The 15,219-nt window shown below is 41.2% G+C and overlaps 1 long non-coding RNA gene across 1 annotated transcript; it reads left to right on the top strand.

Annotated features, from left to right (window-relative positions):
- Positions 1–403: 403 nt before the first annotated feature.
- Positions 404–14,543, top strand: LOC121537010. The gene is made up of 4 exons (XR_005994939.1): positions 404–698; positions 7,585–7,639; positions 7,757–7,827; positions 14,419–14,543. It is a non-coding gene; the product is annotated as an uncharacterized LOC121537010 (long non-coding RNA).
- The last annotated feature ends 676 nt before the right edge of the window (positions 14,544–15,219 follow it).

The following is a 15,219-nucleotide window of genomic DNA, read 5'->3' as shown; positions in this document are numbered from 1 at the left end:
TAGTCTGGATTTCCATATCATTTGTGTACTGGCCTCCTGTAGCTCAGTTGGTAGAGCATGGCGCTTGCAACGCCAGGGTTGTGGGTTCGATTCCCACGGGGGGCCAGTATGAAAGATGTATGCACTCACTAACTGTAAATCGCTCTGGATAAGCGCGTCTGCTAAATGACTAAAATGTAGAGAACAGGGGATAAGACACAATACAGGTCTACATCAAGAGTGCATATCCTCACTTTTCAGATCAGTAGCGATGAGGAGAGTGAGGAAGCCACTTCTGATGAATGAGATATACCCCAAATTAAGTTTCGTTTCAACTGAAACGCGCCGAATTGAGGGAAAGGTTAATCTTGTCCAGAAGAGATGGACAGCTAAAGCACACCCCCGCATTCTGTTTTTTTCAGTTATCACATACTCGTTTAAAATACCTATTTCAACTAAGTCTTTGGAAATCTTTAATATTTCTATACTAGTGTTCAATTTAATTGGTTTGCAACGATTTTCTATTGTTTTACACTATAATTCAGCGAAGTCAGATGCTTGTCAAATTGCCAACAGACCGCCTCCCCATTTTCCGCTCTCTTATGTCTCTTCTCCTTTCGACATAATCGAACCCTTTCCACACCGACCATCGTTTCTGTTTACCACTGAGACTGGAAAACTATTTAATGTTGCTGTCAGGAAAGCTATAATAATGAAAGGTAAGTTTGCAGTTTTACATAACGTTATAGGCAACATAGACAACGTTTTACATTATAAAATATGTTCAGTCTGATGTATGGAATTTATCTCGCAGTTAGGCTATACATTATCCGGATATTACATACATTTATATAGTTAATGACATTAAAACGCCTATTTGAACCGATTTTCGTGCATTATGAAAATCAATGACATGATACAGATTAAAGTTGAGAACCATAACATATTATGCCTAAACTATAAGAAAAGTGGTGACCTACACTAGTTTTTTAATAATTAATGCCTCAACCCTCTTTAATTCGTGTTGCAGCCAAGATGCAGTCCTGCCACACTTGCTTTAAAGCTGAGAAATGGGTCTGGAGAAATGTAACCACTCTCAAATTGATCGATAGAGCTGGTATGGATGTAAGGATGGACAGTCCATGAGATCAACATGTTTAAACATATTTGAACTAAAAGGCAGTTTGTTTTACGTGGGCTTACGTTATATTTCTTAAGAATCCTTTTGCACAACGTAGCAACGCCTGCTTCCTCTCGCGATCGCGTCCTGTCAGCCTGATTGTAGCCATACTAGCCTCGAAGTCGCTCGTTTTATCATTACCTCAGTATATTAATATAATCAAATTTCTATAGCGTTTTTTTATCATTCTTGTTGAAAATTGTGTTTATCCGTTCAGTTAGTGATTTTTGTAATTCTATTCTTGTGTTCTGTGTCTTTTTTTTGTCTCTTTAGCTTGCAAACATTAGTGCTAATGTTAACGTTATTAGTTCTTCATTGAAAGTTAGGAAATGAAGAAGAGCAACATCAACATCTGGGCTGTGGCTTGCCTTCTCACAAACTACCAGTGTGGGCCTTTTGTGAAGGCATGGGCCAAGGAGCAATGAGCTACTACTCCAATGCATCTTTCCTTTTTATGCTGTGACCATCCACATTGTCTAACACCCCGTAGTCCATTTATTGATAATAAACACCACTGCTTATACTCCAAACACAAAGGTTTTATTTACAGTGACAAGAGAACAGAAAAAATGTAAGTGAATTATTTTAAATTATTTATTAATTAATGAATTGCACAGACAGATTTGTTGGTTTGTTTCTCTTTCATTAATTGAAAGATAAAGGAGCCTGTCCGTAGTTATTTAGTCTTTCTTGCCTAGGAACCTTTGCATGTACACATATAAGTAGTACCAATCACCCTTCTCTCTAATTAGTGAGAACACCACTGGGTCTCTATGTATTCTCTCGACCAGAATGTCCTCATGTGCACAGACAACAAAGTCACACCACTCCAACCCAGTGATGTAGAGCTGACCTTGAACTTATGGGGAACTATGTGTCCCGTTGTGTGTGGAGGCTGCTGGTCAGACAGGAGGCTCCCCACCTGTACCTTTCCAAAGTGGGAGTCGACTAAAAGCTTTTCAGCAGACATCCCCATGCAGCAGATTAATGGCTTGGATAGAGGGTTAAAGTTCTTGTATGCCTCTTCTATCTGGAGAACTAAGAGGTCAGGGAGCGGTCCATGAAGGGGGCTGTAGAGTGTACTTCTGCAAAGCAAAGCAGCCGCTGTGGTTAGCCAATCTAAACAATGTACTTGAAACCACCTGAAATGTTATATAGTCAAAGTGTAATAGGACATGACCAGCTACTACCTACTATACTGTCTATTAGGGAATACTCACCTCATCCCTCCTTCTGCCATGCGCTTTTTGGTGGGCTTGGTGATGGTCATTTTGCCTACGGGCCCAGGTTTCAGACCCTGTAAAAGACAGTACAAGGGCACTATTCTAAATCTAATCATGAGACGATTTAAGTTTTCATTAAATCATTTCTTAGCATTATGATGTGATTATAACCATATGATGTTGATATGTGGTATAGCTATTAAAACATACCATAGTCCTTGGCTTATGCCACTGCTGCTCAGCCTCTGTGCAGCTGTGCACAGGTGGGACGACTGGTGTTCCCATCTGGGAATAGTGTGCAGACTGGAATAGTAATGCAACTGTGTGGTTGCATAATGCAGTGCCAGCAACACATGAACAGTGATGTTGTGTCATTGTTACTGGCTCAGAGGGCTTCAGGACAACCTACGTGGGGATATAAAAATAAAATGATTAGACTATAAAATAACTCAACATATGTCACGACCAGCAAACAGAAGTGACTGGCGCAACATGCAACAGCCACTAAATTCATTACAGCAATATGGGTTTAAACTTTTCTATTAAGGGTATATGGCCTTGTTTAAATTTAATCTAACGCGTCCAACATAACAGAGTTTACAGAAACAGCAAGGAAGATGACTTTTTTATTTATTTATTTTATTTCACCTTTATTTAACCAGGTAAGCCAGTTGAGAACAAGTTCTCATTTACAACTGCGACCTGGCCAAGATAAAGCAAAGCGGTGCGATTAAAAACAACAACAACACAGAGTTACATATGGGATAAAACAAAACGTACAGTCAATAACACAATATAAAATCTATATACAGTGTGTGCAAATGTAGTAAGTTATGGAGGTAAGGCAATAAATAGGCCATAGTGCAAAATAATTACAATTTAGTATTAACACTGGAGTGATATATGTGCAGAAGATGATGTGCAAATAGAGATACTGGGGTGCAAATGAGCAAAATAAATAACAATATGGGGATGAGGTAGTTGGGTGGGCTAATTACAGATGGGCTGTGTACAGGTGCAGTGATCGGTAAGCTGCTCTGACAACTGATGCTTAAAGTTAGTGAGGGAGATAAGTGTCTCCAGCTTCAGAGATTTTTGCAGTTCGTTCCAGTCATTTGCAGCAGAGAACTGGAAGGAATGGCAGCCAAAGGAGGTGTTGGCTTTGGGGATGACCAGTGAGATATACCTTCTGGAACGCATACTACGGGTGGGTGTTGCTATGGTGACCAATGATCTAAGATAAGGCAGGGATTTGCCTAGAAGTGATTTATAGATGACCTGGAGCCAGTGGGTTTGGCAACGAATATGTAGTGAGGGCCAGCCAACGAGAGCGTACAGGTCACAATGGTGGGTAATATATGAGGCTTTGGTGACAAAACGGATGGCACTGTGAAAGACTACATCCAATTTGCTGAGTAGAGTGTTGGAAGCTATTTTGTAAATGACATCGCTGAAGTCAAGGATCGGTAGGATAGTCAGTTTTACGAGGGCATGTTTAGCAGCATGAGTGAAGGAGGCTTTGTTGTGAAATAGGAAGCCGATTCTATATTTAACTTTGGATTGGAGATGCTTAATGTGAGTCTGGAAGGAGAGTTTACGGTCTAACCAGACACCTAGGTATTTGTAGTTGTCCACATATTCTAAGTCAGACCCGCCGAGAGTAGTGATTCTAGTCGGGCGGGCGGGTGCAAGCAGCGTTCGATTGAAGAGCATGCATTTAGTTTTACTAGCGTTTAAGAGCCGTTGGAGGCCACGGAAGGAGTGTTGTATGGCATTGAAGCTCGTTTGGAGGTTTGTTAACACAGTGTCCAATGAAGGGCCAGATGTATACAAAATGGTGTCGTCTGCGTAGAGGTGGATCTGAGAGTCACCAGCAGCAAGAGCGACATCATTGATATACACAGAGAATAGAGTTGGCCCGAGAATTGAACCCTGTGGCACCTCCATAGAGACTGCCAGAGGTCCAGACAACAGGCCTTCCGATCTGACACATTGACCTGCCAATAAGAATGGATCATTGGCAAGTTGCAGCGGAGAGTGCAGAGCTGGTGGCCGGGGTAGGGGTAGCCAGGTGGAAAGCATGGCCAGCCGTAGCAAAATGCTTATTGAAATTCTCGATTATCGTAGATTTATCGGTGGTGACAGTGTTTCCTAGCCTCAGTGCAGTGGGTAGCTGGGAGGAGGTGCTCTTATTCTCCATGGACTTTACAGTGTCCCAAAACTTTTTGGAGTTAGTGCTACAGGATGCAAATTTCTGTTTGAAAAAGCTAGCCTTTGCTTTCCTAACTGATTGTGTATATTGGTTCCTGACTTTCCTGAAAAGTTGCATATCGCGGGGGCTGTTCGATGCTAATGCAGTACGCTACAGGATGTTTTTATGCTGGTCAAGGGCAGTCAAGTCTGGGGTGAACCAGGGGCTATATCTGTTCTTAGTTCTGAATTTTTTGAATGGGGCATGCTTATTTAAGATGGAGACGAAAGCACTTTTGAAGAACATCCAGGCATCCTCTACTGACGGTATAAGGTCAATATCCATCCAGGATACCCGGGCCAGGTCAATTAGAAAGGCCTGCTCGCTGAAGTGTTTTAGGGAGTGTTTGACAGTGATGAGGGGTGGTCGTTTGACCGCGGACCCATTATGGACGCAGGCAATGAGGCAGTGATCGCTGAGATCCTGGTTGAAGACAGCGGAGGTGTATTTAGAGGGTAAATTAGTCAGGATGATATCTATGAGGGTGCCCATGTTTACGGATTTAGGGTTGTACCTGGTAGGTTCCTTGATAATTTGTGTGAGATTGAGGGCATCTAGTTTAGATTGTAGGACGGCCAGGGTGTTAAGCATATCCCAGTTTAGGTCACCAAGCAGTACAATCTCTGAGGATAGATGAGGGGCAAGCAATTCACATATGGTGTCCAGGGCACAACTGGGGGCTGAGGGGGGGCTGTAGCAAGCGGCAACAGTGAGAGACTTATTTCTGGAAAGGTGGATTTTTAGAAGTAGAAGCTCAAACTGTTTGGGCACAGACCTGGATAGTATGATAGAGCTCTGCAGGTTATCTCTACAGTAGATTGCAACTCCGCCCCCTTTGGCAGTTCTATCTAGACAGAAAATGTTGTAGTTCGGAATGGACATTTCTGAATTTTTGGTGGCCTTCCTAAGCCAAGATTCAGACACTGCTAGAACATCAGGGTTGGCAGAGTGGACTTGGAGGTCGGTGCTTTGCTACTTGTCTTGGCCAGATGATGTACATCCGTCACTGTTATCTTTGGCAGCTCTTGCAAGCACCTTGTGTAAAACAGTGCCATGGTTGGTAAGGGAGGGGGGTGTTGGCTATTTGCTAGCCACCTTACTAGTTAGCGCGTTAATAGCTAGTTAGCTAAGAGACACAATAAACAGAAATACAGTGAGGGAAAAAAAGTATTTGATCCCCTGCTGATTTTGTACATTTGCCCACTGACAAAGACATGATCAGTCTATAATTTTAATGGTAGGTTTATTTGAACAGTGAGAGACAGAATAACAACAAAAAAATCCAGAAAAACGCATGCAAAAATGTTATAAATTGATTAGCATTTTAATGAGGGAAATAAGTATTTGACCCCTCTGCAAAACATGACTTAGTACTTGGTGGCAAAACCTTTGTTGGCAATCACAGAGGTCAGACGTTTCTTGTAGTTGGCCACCGGGTTTGCACACATCTCAGGAGGGATTTTGTTCCACTCCTCTTTGCAGATCTTCTCCAAGTGATTAAGGTTTCGTAGTGTGTTACCAATTGTTTTCTTGGTGACTATGGTCCCAGCTGCCTTGAGATCATTGACAAGATCCTCCCGTGTAGTTCTGGGCTGATTCCTCACCGTTCTCATGATCATTGCAACTCCACGAGGTGAGATCTTGCATGGAGCCCCAGGCCGAGGGAGATTGACAGTTATTTTGTGTTTCTTCCATTTGCGAATAATCGCACCAACTGTTGTCACCTTCTCACCAAGCTGCTTGGCGATGGTCTTGTAGCCCATTCCAGCCTTGTGTAGGTCTACAATCATGTCCCTGACATCCTTGGAGAGCTCTTTGGTCTTGGCCATGGTGGACAGTTTGGAATCTGATTGATTGATTGCTTCTGTTGACAGGTGTCTTTTATACAGATAACAAACTGAGATTAGGAGCACTCCCTTTAAGAGTGTGCTCCTAATCTCAGCTCGTTACCTGTATAAAAGACACCTGGGAGCCAGAAATCTTTCTGATTGAGAGGGGGTCAAATACTTATTTCCCTCATTAAAATGCAAATCAATTTATAACATTTTTGACATGCGTTTTTCTGGATTTTTTTGTTGTTATTCTGTCTCTCACTGTTCAAATAAACCTACCATTAAAATTATAGACTGATCATTTCTTTGTCAGTGGGCAAACGTACAAAATCAGCAGGGGATCAAATACTTTTTTCCCTCACTGTATGATAGAAATATGATTATATTAATATACTGATTACCTCAGTATATTAATGATAAAACAAGCGACTTCGAGGCTAGTATGGCTACATTCAGGAGAGGAAGGGCGGCAGGTAGCGTAGTGGTTAAGAGCATAGTGCCAGTAACCGAAAGGTCGCTGGTTCTAATCCCCGAGCCGACTAGGTGAAAAATCTGTTGATGTGCCCTTGAGCAAGGCACTTAACCCTAATTGCCCCTGTAAGTCGCTCTGGATAAGAGCGTCTGCTAAATGACTAAAAAAAAAAAGGAAGCTATGTATCAGGTAGGAAGTTGAGTGGAAGTGGGCGTTGCTACGTTGTGCAAAAGGTCTATTAATCTTAATTGAAATGACTACTGAACAGCAGTAAAGATTGTATTTACTTGGTACTTAGAAATGACATGGTAAAAGTAATGCATTTTTTAAATCAGATATACATTTGCGGTTTTGTCTGTTCTCTCCTGCACCAACCAGATTTTCACAACCATGGCTACATCTTGCCTTATACAGAGTGGCTGCTATAGTAGGCATTCAGAGCCTGAATCCAAACTGAATTGCTTCGTTTCACTTTTGTTTCACTTCATGATTTAATATTTTAATTGAAACTGGTTGTGTCTGTAATGAGGGGCATTAAAGCGATTGGATCAGCGAGTGCACCACACCTTGGTTACAATGTTTGTGGTGGTGTCCTTTGACAGTTTCACAATAATATAGTCTTCCTCTCCTGGTTTTATGTTTTACAGCATGTTGCAGCAACACAGCAGCTATTCGGAAATGGTGAAGACGGAAAACAAAGTGGTAAATCACTTTTTTTAATTTTTTTATTGTATTTCTCTCTGGCTTATTCAATGGGTGACTATATTGCATTTCATGTATGGAATATAATGTTGAACTGTTTTTCAACTTTTCCTTCAGTTTGACTGAGAAACCAGTTCAGTGACAAGGATCCAAAGGATTTCAGTATGGCTGAACAAGGCCAAATGGAGGTATTTAACAAGGAATTAATTTAAAAAAATAATAGTAATATGTGTTATTTCATAGTTTTGATGTCTTCACTATTATTCTACAATGTAGAAAATAGTAAAAAATAAAGAAAAACCCTTGAATGAGTAGGTGTGTCCAAACTTTTGACTGGTACCAGTAGAATAATAGTGAAGACATCCAAACTATGAAATAACACATATGGAATCATGTAGTAACCAAAAAAGTCTTAAACAAATCAAAATATATTGTATATTCTTCAAATAGCCACCCTGTGCCTTGATGACAGCTTTGCACACTTTTGGCATTCTCTCAAACAGCTTCATGAGGAATGCTTTTCCAACAGTCTTGAAGGAGTTCCCACATATGCTGAGCACTTGTTGGCTGCTTTTCCTTCACTCTGCGGTCCAACTCATCCCAAACCATCTCAAATGGGTTGAGGTCGGGTGATTGTGGAGGCCAGGTCATCTGATGCAGCACCATCACTCTCCTTCTTGGTCAAATAGCCTTTACACAGCCTGGAGGTGTGTTTTGGGTCATTGTCCTGTTGAAAAACAAATGATAGTCCCACTAAGCGCAAACCAGATGGAATGGCGTATTGCTGTAGCCATGCTGGTTAAGTGTGCCTTGAATTCTAAATAAATCACCGACAGTGTCACCAGCAATGCACCCCCATACCATCACACCATCTCCTACATGCTTCACAGTGGGAACCACACATGTGGAGATCATCCGTTCACCTACTCTGCGTCTCACAAAGACACAGCTGTTGGAACCAAAAATCTCAAATGTTTTACTCATCAGACCAAAGGATAGATTTCCACCAGTCTAATGTCTATTGCTCGTGTGTCTTGGCCCAAGCAAGTCTCTTCTTCTTATTAGTGTCCTTTAGTAGTGGTTTCTTTGCAGCAATTCGACCATGAAGGCCTGATTCACGCAGTCTCCTCTGAACAGTTGATGTTGAGATGTGTCTGTTACTTGAACTCTGTGAAGCATTTATCTGGGCTGCAATTTCTGAGGCTGGTAACTCTAATGAACTTGTCCTCTGCAGCAGAGGTAACTCTGGGTCTTCCTTTCCTGTGGCGGTCCTCATGAGAGCCAGTTTCATCATAGCGCTTAATGGTTTTTGTGACTGTACTTGAAGAAACTTTCAAAGTTCTTGAAATGTTCCGGATTGACTGCCCTTCATGTCTTAAAGTAATGATGGACTATCGTTTCTCTTTCCTTATTTGAGCTGTTCTTTATTATTATTATTTTTATTTTTTTTAGGGGGTAGATCAGCTTTAATATTGCAGATAGATTGTAACTTCCATCAATGTAATTGTCTGCATCACTTCCAATCCCCCATATGTTTGTTTTTTCTCGCAAATATATATATATATACAGTGGGGAGAACAAGTATTTGATACACTACCGATTTTGCAGGTTTTCCTACTTACAAAGCATGTAGAGGTCTGTCATTTTTATCATAGGTACACTTCAACGGTGAGAGACGGAATCTAAAACAAAAATCCGGAAAATCACATTGTATGATTTTAAAGTAATTAATTTGCATTTTATTGCATGACATAAGTATTTGATCACCTACCAACCAGTAAGAATTCCGGCTCTCACAGACCTGTTAGTTTTTCTTTAAGAAGCCCTCCTGTTCTCCACTCATTACCTGTATTAACTGCACCTGTTTGAACTCGTTACCTGTATAAAAGACACCTGTCCACACACTCAATCAAACAGACTCCAACCTCCCCACAATGGCCAAGACCAGAGAGCTGTGTAAGGACATCAGGGATAAAATTGTAGACCTGCACAAGGCTGGGATGGGCTACAGGACAATAGGCAAGCAGCTTGGTGAGAAGGCAACAACTGTTGGCGCAATTATTAGAAAATGGAAGAAGTTCAAGATGACGGTCAATCACCTTCGGTCTGGGGCTCCATGCAAGATCTCACCTCGTGGGCCATCAATGATCATGAGGAAGGTGAGGGATCAGCCCAGAACTACACGGCATGACCTAGTCAATGACCTGAAGAGAGCTGGGACCACAGTCTCAAAGAAAACCATTAGAAACACACTACGCCGTCATGGATTAAAATCCTGCAGCGCACGCAAGGTCCCCCTGCTCAAGCCAGCGCATGTCCAGGCCCGTCTGAAGTTTGCCAATGACCATCTGGATGATCCAGAGGAGGAATGGGAGAAGGTCATGTGGTCTGAAGAGACAAAAATAGAGCTTTTTGGTCTAAACTCCATTTTGCCGTGTTTGGAGGAAGAAGAAGGATGAGTACAACCCCAAGAACACCATCCCAACCGTGAAGCATGGAGGTGGAAACATCAGTCTTTGGGGATGCTTTTCTGCAAAGGGGACAGGACGACTGCACCGTATTGAGGGGAGGATGGATGGGGCCATGTATCGCAAGATCTTGGCCAACAACCTCCTTCCCTCAGTAAGAGCATTGAAGATAGGTCGTGGCTGGGTCTTCCAGTATGACAACGACCCGAAACACACAGCCAGGGCAACTAAGGAGTGGCTCCGTAAGAAGCATCTCAAGGTCCTGGAGTGGCCTAGCCAGTCTCCAGACCTGAACCCAATAGAAAATCTTTGGAGGGAGCTGAAAGTCCGTATTGCCCAGCGACAGCCCCGAAACCTGAAGGATCTGAAGAAGGTCTGTATGGAGGAGTGGGCCAAAATCCCTGCTGCAGTGTGTGCAAACCTGGTCAAGACCTACAGGAAACGTATGATCTCTGTAACTGCAAACAAAGGTTTCTGTACCAAATATTAAGTTCTGCTTTTCTGATGTATCAAATACTTATGTCATGCAATAAAATGCAAATTAATTACTTAAAAATCAAACAATGTGATTTACTGGATTTTTGTTTTAGATTCCGTCTCTCACAGTTGAAGTGTACCTATGATAAAAATTACAGACCTCTACATGCTTTGTAAGTAGGAAAACCTGCAAAATTGGCAGTGTATCAAATACTTGTTCTCCCCACTGTATATAAAAGTATTTAGTCAGCCACCAATTGTGCAAGTTCTCCCACTTAAAAAGATGAGAGAGGCCTGTAATTTTCATCATAGGTACACGTCAACTATGACAGACAAATTGAGGAAAAAAATTCCAGAAAATCACATTGTAGGATTTTTAATGAATTTATTTGCAAATTATGGTGGAAAATAAGTATTTGGTCACCTACAAACAAGCAAGATTTCTGGCTCTCACAGACCTGTAACTTCTTCTTTAAGAGGCTCCTCTGTCCTCCACTCGTTACCTGTATTAATGCCACCTGTTTGAACTTGTTATCAGTATAAAAGACACCTGTCCACAACCTCAAACAGTCACACATTAAACTCCACTATGGCCAAGACCAAAGAGCTGTCAAAGGACACCAGAAACAAAATTGTAGACCTGCATCAGGCTGGGTAGACTGAATCTGCAATAGGTAAGCAGCTTGGTTTGAAGAAATCAACTGTGGGAGCAATTATTAGGAAAAGGAAGACATACAAGACCACTGATAATCTCCCTCGATCTGGGGCTCCACGCAAGATCTCAACCCGTGGGGTCAAAATGATCACAAGCAAAAATCCCAGAACCACACGGGGGGACCTAGTGAATGACCTGCAGAGAGCTGGGACCAAAGTAACAAAGCCTACCATCAGTAACACACTACGCCGCCAGGGATTCAAATCCTGCAGTGCCAGACGTGTCCCCCTGCTTAAACCAGTACATGTCCAGGCCCGTCTGAAGTTTGCTAGAGTGCATTTGGATGATCCAGAAGAGGATTGGGAGAATGTCATATGGTCAGATGAAACCAAAATAGAACTTTTTGGTAAAAACTCAACTCGATCGTGTTTGGAGGACAAAGAATGCTGAGCTGCATCCAAAGAACACCATACCTACTGTGAAGCATGGGGGTGGAAACATCATGCTTTGGGGCTGTTTTTTCTTCAAAGGGACCAGGACGACTGATCCGTGTAAAGGAAAGAATGAATGGGGCCATGTATCGTGAGATTTTGAGTGAAAACCTCCTTCCATCAGCAAGGGCATTGAAGATGAAACGTGGCTGGGTCTTTCAGCATGACAATGATCCCAAACACACCGCCCGGGCAACGAAGGAGTGGCTTCGTAAGAAGCATTTCAAGGTCCTGGAGTGGCCTAGCCAGTCTCCAGATCTCAACCCCATAGAAAATCTTTGGAGGGAGTTGAAAGTCCGTGTTGCCCAGCGACAGCCCCAAAACATCACTGCTCTAGAGGAGATCTGCATGGAGGAATGGGCCAAAATACCAGCAACAGTGTGTGAAAACCTTGTGAAGACTTACAGAAAACGTTTGACCTGTGTCATTGCCAACAAAGGGTATATAACAAAGTATTGAGAAACTTTTGTTATTGACCAAATACTTATTTTCCACCATCATTTGCAAATAAATTCATAAAAAATCCTACAATGTGATTTTCTGGATTTTTTTTCTCAATTTGTCTGTCATAGTTGACGTGTACCTATGATGAAAATTACAGGCCTCTCTCATCTTTTTAAGTGGGAGAACTTGCACAATTGGTGGCTGACTAAATACTTTTTTCCCCCACTGTACATACAGTTCAAGTCGGAAGTTTACATACACCTTAGCCAAATACATTTAAACTCAGTTTTTCACAATTCCTGACATTTAATCCTAGTAAAAATTCTCTGTCTTAGGTCAGTTAGGATCACCACTTTATTTTATGAATGTGAAATGTCAGAATAATAGTAGAGAGAATGATTTATTTCAGCTTTTATTTCTTTCATCACATTCCCAGTGGGTCAGAAGTTTACATACACTCAATTAGTATTTGGTAGCATTGCCTTTAAATGGTTTAACTTGGGTGAAACGTTTCGGGTAGCCTTCCACAAGCTTCCCACAATATGTTGGGTGAATTTTGGCCCATTCCTCCTGACAGAGCTGGTGTAACTGAGTCAGGTTTGTAGGCCTCCTTGCTCGCACACGCTTTTTCAGTTCTGCCCACGACTTTTGTATAGGATTGAGTTCAGGGCTTTGTGATGGCCACTCCAATACCTTGACTTTGTTGTCCTTAACCCTCTAAAGCCATGACATCATTTTCTAGAATTTCCCAAGCTGTTTAAAGGCACAGTCAACTTAGTGTATGTAAATTTCTGACCCACGGGAATTGTGATACAGTGAATTATAAGTGAAATAATCTGTCTGTAAACAATTGTTGGAAAAATTACTTGTGTCATGCACAAAGTAGATGTCCTAACCGACTTGCAAAACTAGTTTGTTAACAAGAAATTTGTGGAGTGGTTGAAAAACGAGTTTTAATGACTCCAACCTAAGTGTATGTAAACTTCCGACTTCAACTGTACATACACATACATACATATATACATACATATATACACATACATATACATTTCCTTTTTAAAAATATATTTCCCTTTATTACTTTCCAACCCCACAGTCAATTTTACAATAATTATATTTTGTTTGTTTTTATTCCTGAACTTCCTCTACCCTCAACCTCTCCAATCATTTTCATGATGTCCATCCGGTTTGCTTCTATATGCCATATCTTTCTAACTGTGCTCTTTCACAAAAGCTCTCAATTATATAACCTATATACTTATTATGGACACAGTATGCTTACATTATTCGTTATCTTGTTGTTATTAGTTGTTGTTAGTTGTTATTAGTCCCATCCTTCAACACCACCCATCTATCTCTTAACACCATCCATATTGGATTGATATTGTTTTACAAAGGTTCTGAACCTTTCTATTCTCATTGTTTCTACAGATTATAAATATAAAATAAAGTATTATTATATTATTGATCGATTGACTATGACTTTTCAGATCACCCAGTAATGTTATCTGCAGGGCTGTTTGAGCTGTTCTTGCCTTAATATGGTCTTGGTCTTTTACCAAATAGGGCGATCTTCTGTATACCACCCCTACCTTGTCACCACACAACTGACTGGCTGAAACGCATTAAGAAGGAAATACATTTCACAAATTAACTTTTAACAAGGCACACCTGTTAATTGAAATGCATTCCAGGTGACTACCTCGTGAAGCTGTTTGAGAGAATGCCAAGAGTGTGCAAAGCTGTCATCAAGGCAAAGGGGTGGCTACTTTGAAGAATCTCAAATATAAAATATATTTTGATTTGTTTAACACTTTTTTGGTTACTACATGATTCCATATGTGTTATTTCATAGTTTTGATGTCTTCACTATTATTCTACAATGTAGAAAATAGTAAAAATAAAGAAAAACCCTGGAATGAGTAGGTGTGTCCAAACCTTTGACTGTTACTGTATATAAAACGCACTTTGCAATCATCAATTTGTATAATATCCTCAAAATATGCTGCCTTCTCAGAAACACCAGAGACCACATATGTATTATGTGAATCTGATGATTTACTAAAGATTTTTCATGCTTGCTTTGTGCAGTATACACATCTGTTATGTTTGGCTTGTGGTGATAGCTGAATATGGGCTAAAACACCACCAAATGTTGAGTAAACCTGCTCAATGGTGAATGATTTTGTTGTTAACATCTATACGGCATATGAATTTCAATCAAATCAGCCTATTTTATTTCAGAATGAAGAGGAAGGCAAACCAACTGACCTGCCAGCTGAGATCAAGGATTGGAATAAACATCACGTGAAACAATGGGCTCTCAACGAGGCTTGTGTGGACAGTGAATCTGCAAATATCTTGCTTCAGCAGAACATTAATGGGCCCAGTCTTTTACTTTTGAGAAATCTGATTTACTAGAGGTGGGTGTCACAATGGGGCCAGCAAAGTTGATCATTCACAAGAGGGATGAGCTTTTGAAACTTAAGAAAGTGCAGTTGAGTAACCCAACAACAAATCAGTCTGGTAGACCGTGCAAGCCGTACCCTTTTCATCGACACCATGATGCCTGCCGATACAAGGCGAACAGCATTCTTGATGTAACAGAATCAGGTGCATCAGACTATATTGAACCCTGTCATGAATATAAAGGATACATCCATATGTCAGAGGCAGCTGTGCAGAGCAAAATGAACAAGTTCACTGATGAGGTTATTCGATTTGCAGCAGCCTGCATGAATAGTCGCACTAATGGCACCATACATTTTGGAGTTGGCGACAAGCCAGACTTTGTTCATGGACAAGTTTTGGGAGTTAGCGTCCAGGACAAAGAGGCATATGTCAATGCTCTGCCACAAGCCATTGAGGGTCATTTTGAGTATAAACATATCCAGGCAGCCAAGATGTGCATCAAACCACCTCGATTTGTTGAGGTTCTCAATCCCGATATGACATCATCAGAGAAGTATGTGATAGAAGTGGACATCGTGCCAGACTTTGTGATCTGTCAAGAGAACATCTATCATGTTTTCAGCTTGGATACAA

This window comes from Coregonus clupeaformis, chromosome 23 (genome assembly GCF_020615455.1).
Source record: "Coregonus clupeaformis isolate EN_2021a chromosome 23, ASM2061545v1, whole genome shotgun sequence".
In the NCBI taxonomy this organism is placed as follows: Eukaryota; Metazoa; Chordata; class Actinopteri; order Salmoniformes; family Salmonidae; genus Coregonus; species Coregonus clupeaformis.
This window is presented reverse-complemented; position numbering and strand designations above follow the sequence as displayed.